Source organism: Mytilus californianus, unplaced genomic scaffold (genome assembly GCF_021869535.1).
Source record: "Mytilus californianus isolate M0D057914Y unplaced genomic scaffold, xbMytCali1.0.p SCAF_7, whole genome shotgun sequence".
Lineage (NCBI taxonomy): Eukaryota > Metazoa > Mollusca > Bivalvia > Mytilida > Mytilidae > Mytilus > Mytilus californianus.
Window position 1 is genome coordinate 49,759,809 of NW_026262723.1, and position 11,743 is coordinate 49,771,551.

The 11,743-nt window shown below is 33.3% G+C and overlaps 1 protein-coding gene across 2 annotated transcripts in view; it reads right to left on the reverse strand.

Annotated features, from left to right (window-relative positions):
- The window catches only part of LOC127709737 (BTB/POZ domain-containing protein KCTD5-like), a 134,747-nt gene that overhangs the window by 37,764 nt on the left and 85,240 nt on the right, over positions 1 to 11,743 (reverse strand). The gene's annotated exons all lie outside the window — the stretch shown is intronic.

Sequence of the window (11,743 nt, forward strand, 5' to 3'; positions counted from 1 at the left end):
CATATAAACCAGTCACCAAAGTTTCATGAAAACTGCTCAAAGCACTTTAAAGATATTGTCTTAAAACTTATAAAAATCTAAAGAAAGCTCATGTCTATAGATATAAACAATTCACCAAAGTTTCTTGCAAATTGGTGGAAGAGTTTTTTGAGTTATTGTCTGAAAACTGGAAAATCCCCCTTTTTTAATGAATAAAACCCCATAACTCGGAAATGTAAAATCTAAAATTTATAAAAAACAAAAGGGAGCTCACGTCAATAGGTATTAACAATTCACCAAAGTTTCATGCAAATTGGTTAAAGCGTTTTTGAGTTATTGTCCGACATGTTGACTACGGACGGACGGACAAACAAGGGTATACCATAATACGTCCCGTAAACAGGCGTTTAAAAATCAGGGTATTCATCGTATAATTTTATTAACTTAAAATAAAATGCTCCGCTTGATACGACCGCAGAGGTCGAACCCTGAACAGTTGGGGCAAGTATGGACACAACATTCAAGCTTGATACAGCACTGAATTTGGATTGTGATTAAATATTTGACACAGCATATGTTTCTGACACAGAATGAATGTGGCCTAAGAACTTAAATTTTTAATTTACCTATTCAAACCATATCATTATTATTTGCTTTTATATATAAATCAGAAATAACCAATTTAAAATGGAAAATTTTAAAGAAAAACTAGAGGCTCTCAAGAGCCTGTGTCGCTCACCTGTATTTACTGATGCTTTGGAAATCATGTAAAATAAGGTTAAAATCATAATTAATAGTATTAGATATTAGATATTATAATGATATCTAAGATAATAACAAAAAACTGCAAAATTTCTGTAAAATTACTAACTCAGGGGCAGCAACCCAACAACGGGTTGTTGGATTCTCCTGAAAATTTCAGGGTAGATAAATTTAAATCTGATGAACATTTTTGCCACCTGTCAGATTTGCTTTAAATGCTTTAGTTTCAGAGATATAAACCAAAAACTGCATTTTACCCCTATGTTCTATTTTTAACCAAGTCGGCCATGACGGACAAATTTTTTAAACTAGATACCCTAATAATGATTATGGCCAAGTATGGTTAAATTTGTCTCAGTAGTTTCTAAGAAGAAGATTTTTGTAAAAGATTACAAAAATTTACGAAAAAATGGTTAAAAATTGACTATAAAGGGCAATAACTCCTAAAGGGGTCGACTGACAATTTTGGTCATGTCGACTTATTTGTAGATCTTACTTTGCTGAACATTATTGCTGTTTAAGGTTTATCTCTATCTATAATAATATTCAAGATAATAACAAAAAAAACTGCAAAATTTCCTTAAAATTACCAGTTCAGGGGCAGCAACCCAACATCAGGTTGTCAGATTTGTCTGAAAATTTCAGGGCAGATAGATCTTGACCTGATAATCAGTTTTACCAATGTCAGATTTACTCTCAATGCTTTGGTTTCAGAGATATAAGCCAAAATCTACATTTTACCCCTATGTTCTATTTTTAGCCATGGCGGCCATCTTGGTTGGTTAGCGGGGTCATAGGACACATTTTTAAAACTAGTTACCCTAATGATAATTGTGGCCAAGTTTGGTTAAATTTGGCCTAGTGGTTTCAGAGGAGAAGATTTTTGTAAAAAGCTAACAAAGATGATCGACTACGACGGACGCCAAGTAATTAGAAAAGCTAAAAAAGGAAAAAAAGGGAAAAAAAATCCCCCCCCCAATTTTTTGAACCCCCTTATGATTCATCACCCCAAAACTCAATCCCAGCCTTCCCTTTGTGGTATGGTACCTTGCAGTACAATTTCAGAGAGATCCATACACTGGAAACTAGAAAAATGCTTGTTTTTAGGCCCCTTTTTGGCCCCAAATTCCTAAATGTTTAGGGCAATTACCCCCAAACTCAAACCCAGCTTTCCCTTTGTGATATGGAACCTTGTAGTACAATTTCATAAAGATCCATACACTTACACACACGTTATTGTCCTGAAACTAGAAAAATGCTTGTTTTTTGCCCCTTTTTGGCCCCTTATTCCTAAAGTTTTGAGGCAATTACCCCCAAAATCAATCCCAGCCTTCCCTTTGTGATATGGTACCTTGCAGTACAATTTCAGAGAGATCCATACACTTGAACACAAGTTATTGTCTGGTCACTAGAAAAATGCTTATTTTTGGTCACTTATTCCTAAACGTTTTGGGCAATTACCCCCAAACTCAATTCCAGCTTTCCTTTTGTGATATGGAACCTTGAAGTACAATTTCAGAGAGATCCATACACTTACACACAAGTTATTGTCATGAAACTAGAAAAATGCTTGTTTTTGTCCCTTTTTTGGCCCCTAATTCTGAAAATTTTGAGGCAATTACCCCCAAAATCAATCCCAGCATTCCCTTTGTGATATGGAACCTTGTGTTACAATGTCAGAGATCCATACACTAACACACAAGTTATGTCTGGAAGTTACAAAAATGCTTATTTATGGCCCCTTTTTGGCCCCTAATTCCTTAACTGTTAGTACCATAACCCCCAAAATCAATCCCAACCTTCCTTTTGTGGTATTGAACCTTATGGTAAAATTTCATAGAGATCCATTCACTTAAACTAAAGTTAGAGTGCGAAAACCAATGTGTCTTCGGACGACGATGACAACGCCAATGTCATACCAATATATGACCGCAAAATTTGTTTGCGGTCGTATAAAAAATAAGGAACTATTCTTTATATTTTTTTTTATACCAATGCACTTTATATAAAAGAGACATACTAATAAATACTTCTTTAATCATCGATTAAAAAAGTACAATACCATAAAATTTCTTCGAAACAAGATTTTTCAAAAGGGTCTTCACACACCAACTTGTGCTTGCTAATAATGAAACTGTTTGCTGTTAGCTTAAGGTTGCACAACCTTGTCTGATACAATTCTGTGGGATCTGGAAAACTATATAGACTTTTGTTATAACATTGTCGGACCTGGGACTTTTATACTAATATATTATGTCCCAGGTCAGACAGAATAACCGTACGCTTGACAAGACATTTTAACACTGAATGACGACAACGATAATCTCTGATTGTTTTGGCACTTTGTGGTTTATAGATATCACGTGACTTTTTACATCAGGGATGCTGTCAAGATGGCGACATGTTGAGAACTGATAGTTAATTTCAAAAATCGATTTTTATCTCTTTGCAAGGAGAATAAAACTTAAATATTTATGAATATGTGATTTTTGTCGAGCCTGCGACTTTTGTCAAAAAAGCGAAACATAGCGATCCTACATTCCATCGGCGTCCACAAATACTCACTCTGTGGTTAAAGTTTTTGAAATTTTAATAACTTTCTTAAACTACCTTGCATTTCAACCAAACTTCCACAGAAGCTTGTTTATGATCATAAGATAGTATCCAGAAGTAAATTTTATAAAAAAAAAAATCCTGTTTATCCGTATTTAACTCATAAATGGACTTAGTTTTTCTGCCAGTTAACATAACATTCACTCTGTGGTTAAAGTTTTTCAAATTTTAATAACTTTCTTAAACTATCCTAGATTTGTACCAAACTTGGACAGAAGCTTGTTTATAATCATAAGATTGTATCCAGAAGAAAATTTGGTAAAAAAAAAATCCTGTTTATCTGTATTTTACTCATATATGGACTTAGTTTTTCTGCCAGTTAACATAACATTCACTCTGTGGTTAAAAGTTTTTCAAATTTTATAACTTTCTTAAACAATCCTAGATTTGTACCACACTTGGACAGAAGCTTGTTTGTAATCATAAGATAGCATTCAAAAGTAAATTTTGTTAAAAAAAAAATCCTATTTATCCGTATTTTACTTATAAATGGACTTAGTTTTTCTGCCAGTTAACATTACATTCACTCGGTGGTTAAAGCTTTCAAAATTTTAATAACTTTCTTAAACTATCCTGGATTTGTACCAAACTTGGACAGAAGCTTGTTTATGATCAAAAGCTAGTATCTAGAAGGAAATTTTGTAAAAATTTATTTCTTGTTTTTCCGTATATTACTTATAAATGGAATTAGTTTTATTCCAGTTAACATTACGTACAGTCTGCAGTTAAAGTTTTTAAAACATTTATTAGATTCATAAACCTTCTTGGATTTTTACCAAACTTGAACAGAACTTCTTACAATCAAAAGATAGTATCTAGAGGAAAATTTTTAATAATATTTTCCCCATTTTTGTTAAGCCTGCAACTTACAGCAAAAGTAGGCGAGACACTGGGTACCGCGGAACCCTTACGAATTTTTTATATATAAAGAACAAAATATCACATTTTCATTTTTTGGCAGATTATCCCTTTAAACATAGAAATTTTTAATCAAGAGTGTAAAAGAGTTGCACATATGTTCTTTTTATATTCTTATCATTGGATAGTAATTTGCTAAGAAAATCAGTCATCAGCACGATTATGATTACATTGAAATTTGATTGGTGAACAAGTCTTTAAATAATTGTTCTTCCGATCCTGGCATTCGATAGCAGTAGTAACAATAATGAGTCAATAAAAAAATTTAATAATTAATGATTTTCTTTGTAATTAGATTGCATATATCAATAAAACTTGGTAAACATGTCTTTTATGTTATAATGAAGATATTTAGGTGAATTTTCCCTTTAAGGACTATAACTCCTTTTTAAAAATAAACTATTAACACAGGGATATGTCTCGCCTTTTTGTTATTTTGATAGCAAAATGCAAATGTTGAAATAAACAAGAGTGCACACGCTGAAATGTCTCGCCTTCTTTACTAATCATTGATATTATGTTGATAGTCCTAAATATAAAGCTTTATTACAACTGTCACATAAACTTAACATTAACCAAGTAAACTAAACATTGACCAATGAACCATGAAAATGAGGTCAAGGTCAGATGAACCATGCTAGGCAGGCATGTACAGCTAACAATTCTTCCATACAACAAATATAGTTGACCTATTGCTTATAGTTTAAGAAAAACAGACAAAAACACAAAAACTTAACACTGAGCAATGAACCTTGAAAATGAGGTCAAGGTCAAATAAAACCTGCATAACTGACATATAGATCATAAAATATTTCCATACACCAAATATAGTTGAACTATTGCATATAGTATTAGAAAAAAAGACCAAAACACAAAAACTTAACTCTGACCACTGAACCATGAAAATGAGGTCAAGGTAAGATGACACCTGCCAGCTAGACATGTACACCTTACAATCATTCCATACACCAAATATAGCTGACCTATTGCATGCAGTATTAGAAAGAAAGACCAAAACTCAAAAACTTAACTTTGACCACTGAACCATGAAAATAAGGTCAAGGTCAGATGACACCTGCCAGCTAGACATGTACACCTTACAATCATTCCATACACCAAATATAGTAGACCTATTGCATACAGTATAAGAAAAACAGACCAAAACACAAAAACTTAACTATAACCACTGAACCATGAAAATGAGGTCATGGTCAGATGACACCTGCCAGTTGGACATGTACACCTTACAGTCCTTCCATACACCGAATATACTAGACCTATTGCTTATAGTATCTGAGATATGGACTTGACCACGAAAACTTAACCTTGTTCACTGATCCATGAAATGAGGTCGAGGTCAAGTGAAAACTGTCTGACGGGCATGAGGACCTTGCAAGGTACGCACATACCAAATATAGTTATCCTATTACTTATAATAAGAGAGAATTTAACATTACAAAAAATCTGAACTTTTTTTTCAAGTAGTCACTGAACCATGAAAATGAGGTCAAGGACATTGGACATGTGACTGACGGAAACTTCGTAACATGAGGCATCCATATACAAAGTATGAAGCATCCAGGTCTTCCATCTTCTAAAATATAAAGCTTTTAAGAAGTTAGCTAACGCCGCCGCCGCCGCCGCCGCCGCCGTAGCCGCCGCCGCCGCCGCCGGATCGCTATCCCTATGTCGAGCTTTCTGCGACAAAAGTCGCAGGCTCGACAAAAATAGCACTACTTTAACATGCAAGTTATGCAAAACATTCAAAGTCAAAGAACCATGACTAAATCTCCATGGAAATGAGATGTGCCAATGCTAATACAAGTTCAAACCAAACATTATTGACCTACCACTAGTGGTTCCCAATAAACTTGACCTAATCACAAACTAATACATGTAAACTAACCAAAAGTTTGAAAGTCAAGAGACCATGACTGAGGGGGCGGGGCAAAACAATCTCCATGGAAATGAGATGTGCTAATGCTAATACAAGTGCAAACCAAATATCATTGACCTACCACTAGTGGTTCCCAATAACCTTGATCTAATCACAAACTAATACATGTAAACTAACAAAAAGTTTCAAAGTCAAGAGACCATGACTGAGGGGGCAGGCAAAATAATCTCCATGGAAATGAGATGTGCCAATGCTAATACAAGTGTAAACCAAATATCATTGACCTATCACTAGTGGTTCCCAATAAACTTGACCTAATCACAAAGTAATACATGTTAACTAACCAAAAGTTTCAAAGTCAATAGACCATGACTGAGGGGGTGGGGTCGAATAATCTCCATGGAAATGAGATGTGTTAATGCTAATACAAGTGTAAACCAAATATCATTGACCTATCACTAGTGGTTCCCAATAAACTTGACCTAATTGCAAACTAATACATGTAAACTAACCAAAAGTTTCAAAGTCAATAGACCATGACTGAGGGGGCAGGGTCAAATAATCTCCATGGAAATGAGACGTGCCAATGCTAATACAAGTGCAAATCAAATATCATTGACCTACCACTAGTGGTTCCTGATAAACTGACCTAATCACAAACTAATACATTGGTGTGGATGCTGCTGCCGCCGCCACCACCGCCATAAACAGCATACCTATGTCTTACTTTTTGAATCCGTCAAGGCGAGCCAAAAAGGAGTTATCCAATTTTTTTATCTTATATTTTTCATCATTTTTGTCTTTAATAATTTCTACCTATCTAGTGTAGTTTGTGAGAATAATAGGCAAAAATATAAAAATAAGCAAAAAAAGGCATTAATGGCAATAACTCATGAAAGAGTCATCTAATGATGAAGTAAGTAGATCTTTACATTCTGAGCATTTTTGCCCCATCAGATTTTCTCTATTATGATTTTCAAGATATAAGACAATTAATGCACTTTACCATTATGTTCTATCTTTACCCATGGAAGCCATGTTGTTGACTGACCAGGAATAAAAACACTAACTTGAGCGATCTGTTGCAGGGATGGGGTCGATTACTTTGAAATGTAATCAATTAAATCACAATTACTTTCCTAATTTAATGTAATAGATTACATTACAATTACACCTAAATTGAAATGTAATCGATTACATTTAAGATTACTTTTCTTTATAGTAATCATGATTAGTTTAAACATATTTTATTTGCATAAACACAAATTGGATATGACACAAGTCAAACAGACTTATGAAGTCTTTTCTATTTAACATATTTAACAATACAATATATAAGTTTCCTGACATTTGGTTGAGGCAAACTAAAGTTAGAGAACGGAAACAAAAAATTCAGCATTTTTTCCATTTATGAAGGGGCATAACTCCTGAACAGTAAAAGTGACGCCACTCAAATTCAAACTTGATCTGAGTTTTGTGGTAATAAGCATTGGGTATAACATGTATAAGTTTCTTAACATTTTGTTGAGGCAAACTAAAGTTAGAGAACAGAAACAAATTTCATGACGTATGGTCAGACTTACAAGGGTAAATCTTAATGCCCCCTCTGCTACGGCCATGGCATAAAAAAAAAGACCTGAACAAATACCATGAATAATGAAAAATTAATGATCAAGTATGGTATTATTGTCTGTGGGTCATAATTGACTCATATATGTTTTTACAGATGTTAATCACTATTTCAATTTTTTTGACAAACAATGGATGAGCTTGGGTATTAAAAATAAATTGTCTTTATAGCAATAATCAATAAAGTTAATAGTAGTTTATTTTCATTATGTAAATGATTGTATGAAAAATTTCAATACCTGATATAGTTTTAAAGAAAGCACATATAAAATATTTATGAAAAACAAAATTTATATAAACTATGAAAAAGAAAAAAATTCGGTTCTAAATTCCATTATTATTTAAGTGGGCTTCTTTATGTCAATCATCAGAGTCAAAATATGATTCAAATCCCCCAAATTAATGTTCTATGCTATTGAATGTCAAAGTAGTAAAAACAAAATATTGTGTAAACTATAATAGGAGTTAATATCAGAAGTGTTCTATCAGGGAACATTAAATGTTTTCAAAGCATATTCTTGTGTCACAATTGGACTCAATCTCACAATGAAAGATTTGGAAAGGTAAATTAATTTAGTGCCGATGCTAGTACAAGTGCAAACCAAATATCATTGACCTACCACTAATGGTTTCCAATAAACTTGACCTAATCAGAAACTAATACATGTAAACTAACCAAAAGTTTCAAAGTCAATAGACCATGACTGAGGGGGCGGGGTCGAATAATCTCCATGGAAATGAGATGTGTTAATGCTAATACAAGTGTAAACCAAATATCATTGACCTATCACTAGTGGTTCCCAATTAACTTGACCTAATTGCAAACTAATACATGTAAACTAACCAAAAGTTTCAAAGTCAATAGACCATGACTGAGAGGGAGGGGTCAAATAATCTCCATGGAAATGAGACATGCCAATGCTAATACAAGTGCAAACCAAATATCATACAAAATAAATCACACATTTTCACTCTACATCCCCAAGCTTGGTTATACTAAACATGTTATATAGAAGATAGGATCAATCATATTGAACCATGATCAATCATAGTAAATACTAGTTTGATAAATATTTTATTCATGCTTGTTTATCAAAAACTATTTCCATATACAAAATTTGTAATCAACAAGTAATCATATGAATGTAACCTAAAAGCAATCTAAAAGTAATCATGATTACACCTATGTTTATACGACCGAAAAAATTTTGCGGCCGTATAATGTTGCCAGCATCGTCGTCTGAAGACATTTGGTTTCCAGACAATACCGGTAACTTGAGATCTCTACAAAATTGTACCACAAGGTTCCATACCACAAAAGAAAGGTTGGCATTGATTTAGGAGGTTATTGTCCTAACTGCTCAGAGTCTGAAAAGACCAGTTTTTGTGCTCGACCAGTAAAGTCGAGCACAGATTTTACTCGACTTGTCTCGACAGTACTTAACTGTACTCGACTTTGGTCTCAACTTTACTTAATAAGTCTGATTCAGTAATTGATGATCTTGGTGTAGTCTGAAATGGTCTCGACCAAGGCTCGACCTGTCTCAACCAGTCTTGACCTGTCTCGATCAGTCTTGACCAGTCTCGACCTGTCTTGACCTTCAAGTTTAGTCTCAACTGGTCTGAATCAGCCCATCTAACTAAATTAAATATTGATCTTACAAAATTCCAGGTTATTTGGTAGTTGGTTCATTGCTGGGAAATTAAAGAAGTAAATTAATAGGTACAAAAAAAGCAAGAATTTTCAGTTTTGACTAAATTCAGATAGTCGTCTTTAATTATTTCTATAACTTTTTCAAATCAACTTGGATTTTCATAACACTATACAGCTATCTCAATTATACATTGATCTTACTGAATCCCAGGTCGTTATGTAGTTTGGTGTATTGCTGTCAAATCTAAGAATTTAATTAATAGGTAAAAAAAACTAGAATTTTCAGTGGGACTGAATTCAGCTAGTCATCTTTAAATTTGTTTATTATTTTTTCAAATCAACTTGGATTTTCATAAAACTATACAGCTATCTCAATTATACATTGATCTTACTGAATCCCAGGTCGTTATGTAGTTTGGTGTATTGCTGTCAAATTTAAGAATTTAATTAATAGTTACACCCCAGTTCTATTGTTATACTTCATAGTTTCTATTTCTGAAACAAGTGTAAATTGAATAGATCTATTGTTACGTATAACAATGGATTTTGACCACAGGGTGTGACGAGCGGGGTTTCTGGAAACCCTTGCTTCTACATCCCGCAAACAAAGTCCATTGTTATTCGTAACAATAGAAATTGCTTATTTTTTAAATAGCATGAACAAAAGAAATAACTAATAGTGTTCACTACAAATTGTTTCATGATATTAAAAAAACACATTTTAGGAAATTCCAATAAGCGTCTATATGGAATTCAAAAATAATCCTTTAAATACTCTTAATTTTGCTTGAAGGTTTTTTTTTTTTATCCCAGCCATATGTCTCTATTCTAAGGATCTTTAAAAAAAATGGGGATTCTAACTCCCGTAACCCCCCCCCCCCCCCCCCCCCCTGCGTTACCCAGTGGCCGATTTGGGTTTTTATTTAAAAGATCAATGCATTTGAATGGTTGGACCCCCCTTTTTCTCTTGAGTTGGGAAACCCCGGCTTGATCAGCCCCTGATTGCCCCCCCCCCCCCCCCCCCCCCCCAAAAGGGAGTTCCTCGATATTAAATATTGTATGTTGAGCGTGTCTGGTAGTCAGGTTTCTAATGCAGACACACATATCCCTTAGTATGTTCGAATATGAATGTTTGTTTATTCTCGAGAAGAGGGGGGTGGGGGTTGTTTTTGATAAAATTGTAAGATATAAAATACAGTTATGATTACCTTTATTAAACTGATACAGGTAAGTACTTTGGGTAATAATATTGCCTTTATCTTTAGTCTCTTCTACCAAATCCAACGCTTGCCAAAAAATGTCGTCCGTCATATACCCGTCCATATTGACAACTGTATACCAGGAGCATGATGTATTTTTTGTTTGTAATAAGAATACACGTAACACTCAACCTTGACCTGCTGATCCATATTAGCACATGGATTTAACGGGAATATGCAAAACAACTTTACATTTGTAAAATATACTCACTTGTCAAAGTTTGAACGAAGATAACCAAAGAAAGGTTACTAGTGGGGTTTCATGTAATAAAAAAAATATTCTTATAAATCATGGTTTGATATTGCCAATAAATATGCTATCGTTTTTTGTTTTTTTTTTTGCATTTAATAATCAATGTTAACAAATATAGGGTTTAGAATGGGGTGTAAGTTAGTTATACACCTCGGGATACAGCGTGTCTGGATAAGAAACCCCGTCGGTGTATAACTATTACGTAAAAAAAGCTAGAATTTTCAGTGGGACTGAATTCAGCTAGTCAACTTAAATTTGTTTATTATTTTTTTCAAATTAACTTGTAGATTTTGATGAAAACCCAAGTTGCTTTGAAACAGTTATAAAAAAATTTAAAGATAACTATCTGAATTTAGTCCAATCTGAAAATTCTAGCTTTTTTTACCTTGATTAATTAAATCCTTAAATTTGACAGCAATATGCCAAATAACATAACAACTTGGGAGTTAGTAAGATCAATATACAACTGAGATAGCTGTATAGTTTTATGAAAATTCAAGTTAATTTGAAAAAGTAATAAACAAATTTAAAGTTAACTATATGAATGCAGTCCGACTGAAAATTCTAGCTTTTTTTTTACCTATTAATTAAATCCTTAAATTTGACAGCAATACACCAAACTACATAACGACCTGGGATTCAGTAAGATCAATGTATAATTGAGATAGATGTAGAGTTTGATGAAAATCCAAGTTGATTTGAAAAAGTTATAGAAATACTTAAAGTTGACTATCTGAATTTACCCAAAATGAAAAATCTCTTTTTTTTTTACCTATTTA